This window comes from Notothenia coriiceps, unplaced genomic scaffold (assembly GCF_000735185.1).
Source record: "Notothenia coriiceps isolate Sejong01 unplaced genomic scaffold, NC01 NC01_scaffold00009193, whole genome shotgun sequence".
In the NCBI taxonomy this organism is placed as follows: domain Eukaryota; kingdom Metazoa; phylum Chordata; class Actinopteri; order Perciformes; family Nototheniidae; genus Notothenia; species Notothenia coriiceps.
The window spans coordinates 403293-409009 of record NW_011341894.1 but is presented as its reverse complement, the minus strand read 5'-3'; positions in this window follow the sequence as shown (position 1 = coordinate 409009).

Below are 5717 nucleotides of genomic sequence, written 5' to 3'. Positions count from 1 at the left end.
TTTCATATGGCCGCCGGCTAGATCTTTCATTTAATCTTAAATAGACGCCCCCGGCTTTCACTTTTGGTGCGTTCCCGGCCTAAACCGGGGGCCCGGAACTCAAACGGTGTCACACCACATCTACTTTTATTCCTCGGTTGGCTCCGGGGGCGGGGAACCTCTCTGTAACCAATCTTTTATTGAGTTACCCTCGCAGCATCCTCCTCTAAGTCCACCTTTGCCTCACCACCCCCCCCTCTGGACACCAATGGTACACGACTAACGCTGACCTTTCCAATACCTTACTTCAAAACATTGTACAGAAATATATATGTATCTTTTCAGCTCGAAAAAACAAAAAAGATATGCTACATCGTATACCAGTATAGTAGTTCACACCGGTTATGTATCTATCTCACTAACGTCATGTTTCAGAGTAACAAGTCATAGTTCTCTAACAACTACTATCTTTACTTACATGATTTCTAACTATATCTTAGAAACAAGAGTATCCTGATTGTATATAGCTTCTGCTTCAGAGACATAGGTTGGTGCTAATCACATCCAATACTGTAATTGCGATTTGGACAAACATGACATATCGGTTACTCCCCATATCGACACTACATTTCTTTTTTTTTACGCCGGTTGTAATACTAGACACTGCCTTCACTCCATCCTGAGGGTCTCCTCAGCTCAGAGCCTGAGCCCAAACATTGATGACCTTGCACCCAAGATGAGATGCCAAGTATCTGAGCTAGCATCACAGAGCAGCACACTGAGTTTAATGGATGTTTCCTTCTGCACTTTCTCTCTCACGACAACAGGGCATGTTTGGTTTCTCTTTGAGGGAAATAGTTTTGTTGAAGCTGTTGTTGGCCTGTGGGAAAATGTAATCATAAGAAATGACTCTGGAAAAGCTGCAGATAGAGCCATAAGAAATGAATGCAACTGATTATTTAATGTTTAATGTTGTTTTATCAGCAATCATTTAAGCTTCGTTAGTTCCAGGTTTAATATGTGCAATAAGTTCATTTAAATACGTTTTGCAATAAACATTGAACCAGTCCGGCCCTCGACTAGTATCCCATTTTTAAATGTTGACCCACTGTGTATTTGAGTTTGACACCCCTGACCTAAAGTAACAGACAGAGAATCAGCACTTTGGAAAAAGGGCTGAAACAGAGGGGATTATGGGTAATGCTGCAATGATCTGTTTGGTGTTTCAGCCAATCAGAGACATGTTTTGTATATATCTGAGACCTATAATATATTGAGGAAAAACAGTATAATAGGTGACCTTTAAGATCTCTAAAATGTAAATGCAGGCTTCTCTAAGTTGTGTAAGCAGCCGGTAACCTCCATCCCCCCCCCTTAGTTTACCATTATCCTGCAGCACCAGCTGGGACGGACACAGACTGTGAGCGTGGAGATCAATAGGTCTAAACTGGTGCTGCATTGTTTGCTCACAATCCTCCTGCTCAAACAATCCGTCATGCACAGCTGTAAAGTAGAGACACGCCGAAAGGCAAAACAATGGGTGTATTTTTACAGAAGAAAAACCCTTGTGCTGGATTGAAGGTCTTGAGAAAGGAGGATGAAGAGAAGAACGTGTTCCCCGTGGCTCAGAGGCGTGCAGACGGCTTGAGTTTAATGACACAGCTTTGGTTCATTATGAATGAACTGCTGCAACGTGGGGGGACATGTGGCTTAATCTAATATGCTGACACACAGTGCAGCGCCTTGTGTACGAGAATCACACAATGCTTCAGGTCTATGAGGCAAAAAATGGGAATCACGTCTGAAATGTGCTTCTTTTAATCACATGTTAGGCTCGATGCATGCATTGTAAACATTACACTGTAAAAATGCATGTACAAATGTTCCTATGTGTCAAGATGTTCTCAAATGGGCTATAGGGATTGTCCTTTGTAGAAAAGACAGACGAGAATACGGATTTAAACGTAATCTTTATTATTTAAAGCGCCACAAAACCTACAGTGTTTCTCTGTGACATTAAATATTCATGACCAAATAAGCAACAATCAAAGTAAGAGTTTAAGTTCATATATTATGTATAAGACTTTGAGCTAGGCCAGACCCAATAAGACTGTAGCATTTCCCCTTAATATATATTGAATTTAGCAAAGGCAAGCTTTTTGTTTGGATGTTATTTTACACATTAAAAACAACTATAAGAACTTTGCTCATTTCAACTAATGAGTGGACTTTGTACTTGTAGTCAAAGCATCTTTTTGTAATACAGATTAACATTTCTTTTCTTTGGCTCTCCTCCATGGGGGGTTGTGTTTGCACAGGACTGTGGGAACAACAGGAACGTTTTCTCATGCGTCTCGGTTGAGTTTTTTCAGCGGTGAGCTGCAGAGAGTCTGCCAAATCACCAGAAAAGTTCCTGACTCGTGTTTTGTTGGCTACACTGTAAATCGGGAGGGTTGGCAAGTATGACACACACACACACACACACACACACACACACACACACACACACACACACACACACACACACACACACACACACACACACACACAGTTTGTATTTAGTCTGATTTTAAATGCCCTAGTATGGTTTTGTCACCATTTCCATAGCCCCACCAAAAATATTTTCCACCAGCCGCCACTGGGCTACAGTTTGCAGTTTTTGGCCTGTTTTGACGATAAAACTACGTTAAATACTTTCCCCACACGAGAGCTTTATCTTCCGGTGAGCTGGATTCCCTCGTCTTCCTCCATGCTCTCCGCTCCATATGTCTGATGCTCACCGTCCAGACCGCTGACCTCCTGCCTCTCTGCTCCATCTGCTCTTTCTGGTCAGGGGCCAAACCCAACACATGTCTGAGCATGTTGTCAGGAGCGAGGTCCGCTTAGACTCTAAATGTATCTTCTTCACACATCAGTCAACATCGTGCATGCTACAGTGAGCTGCAGCCCATAATCCACTGGGGACAAACCATTTGTTTGTTGTGCAACAAGATGATTTCACATCTGAATCCATATCAATTTGAACACGTTGCAATTTTACTTTAAAAGTAGGACATCAGCTCGATGTTGATTATTTCAAAATTGCAGTTTTTATCAAACCCTAATTTACTTTATTAGCCGTCTTTCCATCTGCTTTTCAAGTGCACCAAGTCGACGCCCCAACTTTAAGCTTTGACCTAAAGCGACACAAAAGTAGTTTTTAAAATGTCCACATTTGATCCACAAAGTCTTTAGTTTGCCGTGAAATGTTATGTTCATGGTTCCCAGAGGACATTTGCTGATCAAGTGCTGTACCCCCACTCCAAGGTTGAATATTAAAGAAACTCTATGTTAATAAGTAAAATATGAAATCATTGTTATAAAGTATGTTGTAGAGCCCTTGTAATTGTGTTTAAGTATACCTCTCAGTCTACCTCAAGTTTTTGATTACAAAACTTTACAAAATTCGACTTTCAAAGTTATTACCAGAGCAAACTCTCTCCTCTTCAACACCGATGTAAACAAGATTTACTCAGGAACGTTTGCACAGCATCTTTTTCATTATCCAGACAAATATGTATTTTAAAGTTCTGCCAGCAAAGCCATCTACACCGTCTCCTCTCCATATTTTAAGGCTCTCCTGCTTTACCCTCGTTACCCTCAGACATCACCACTTCCTGTCTGGCAGAAACCCGCTCTCTTGGGTCGCCACTAATCAAAATTCATGCTTTTCTCAATGCGGCATTATTTATAGTATCTCCATTAGCCGAAGACCCCCTAAAGATGAGAGAAGCTGCAGTAAAATCACTTTGTGAGAGAGAAAGAGAGTGTCACCCCCCTCCTGCTGAGTGTGTTTTCTTCTTAAAAACAAAAAAGCTCCCACCTGCCTGATTAGCATGAGTCCCAACACCCATCAACGCCCCAAAGCCCAAACCCCCCCACTGCTACACCGAGCCAAAGACGCTTATCAGCTCTCCGCGCTGCAGAAACCCCGCTGCGTGTTTGTTTTGCTGAGCTGTAACTCAATTTGCTTCTGAATATTGTTTCCTTTCTTGGACATTGTTTGGTCCTGTTGAGCTGTGAATGTGTTAAGATCTTACTTTGTTTGATAAAAGAAAAGTTTTCTTTGCCTAAAGTAAAGATTTTGCTTCGTTTACCTTGCCTCGTGTGAGCTGTGGACAGAAATAAATACGCAAATCACGCTTTCATGAGATTAAAGTGTATAAATAACACACAGAAAAGCTTCAAACATGCACATCTAACATTTAAGATCATCTTCCTAATCAAACTCATCCATTTGCTACCTCTCCTTTCTCAGGCTATTAAATCACAATTACATCCCTGCAGCGGCTGTTTCTTAATGGACTGTAATGCATTCGGATGCATTATCTCAGCGGAGAGCCTCTCAAATTGTTTTTGGATGAGGGAGGGGAGTCACTGCAGTTGTAGCCTCACACACATTTTGGATTACACACACACACTTATACTTCTATGGGTGATAGCAGATAGAGACGGGGAGAGGAGCTCCTCTGTGGGTGGAGATCATTAGCATAACTGTTTACTAAGCCGATCAACCTCCTGCAAGGTCAGATAGGAACCAATCAGGTGCCAGCATCTCAATCACTTAGATTTATTTCCATGGTAACACGGTCTTTTGTTCATCATACATGACGAGAGAGTGGATATTGTCATCATTTTCCAGTAGGAAGTCCTATTTGTGAATGGTGAGACTGTAATGCACGCGCCTTTCAAATGGAAAAATATCAGTGTTTGCTTTAAAATAAGTATAGTATAAGATACGTTACTTTCACAACAGACACTAATGCTGATGTCTTTGGTGAAATTCCTGTGAAATGCTGCAAGATAGTGTCAATTAATGGGCATATATTGCTTAAAAATTACAATATATGAGGCCTTTACAGACTACCAAGTAAAAAAACGTTCCTTACATTAAAATTGTTGGAAACATTTGAGGTGAAAACCAAAGGTCTTGTTGTTTTAAGACATTTCAATCCAGAGAGGTAACATATTGTACATTTAATAAACAAATCACGTACGGCAAATACTTCTAAATACTTGCAATTGATATTTGTCCTGAATGGATTGCAGTGAACCGTAAACAGTTTGAAGGGCCAAAGTATAAACTCTGTCTATACTCTCGCCTGATAGATAACATCTCTTCAGCCTTTCAAAATGAAACTACCAAGGTCAGGTGGCCACACGCGCACACACACACACACACACACACACACACACACACACACACACACACACACACACACACACACACACACACACACACACACACACACACACACACTGGAGGCCTCTGGATTCAAACTGTGTGTGGAGATTAGCGGTGGGTCCATCGGGTTGTGCAGACCTTCCTTATCAGCTGTTTGCAGCCGACTGACTCTCTGCATATCAGTCATCTTCTGAGCAAAGCCAAAGATTGAGGATGGATCACAGATGGAAGGAGCCACAGCAGCAACACTATTATTAGAAACATGATTAGAAACATTCACATGCATGCTAGCAGAGAGCAGCAGCAGCTGAAGTGAGGGGAGACCAGAGAGCATTTTAGAGTTTCATTTCAAATAGGACCTTTTTTTGCTTTCCTGCAGTGTGTTTTGATGGGTTTGTGTGCATGTAAATCAGGGGAGGGGAACCTTTTTCCTCTCAAGGGCCTTTTCAATTTTTTCAACATCCTCCAAGGGTCGTGCAAATTATTGACCTCTGCTTAAAAATACTAAAATCAC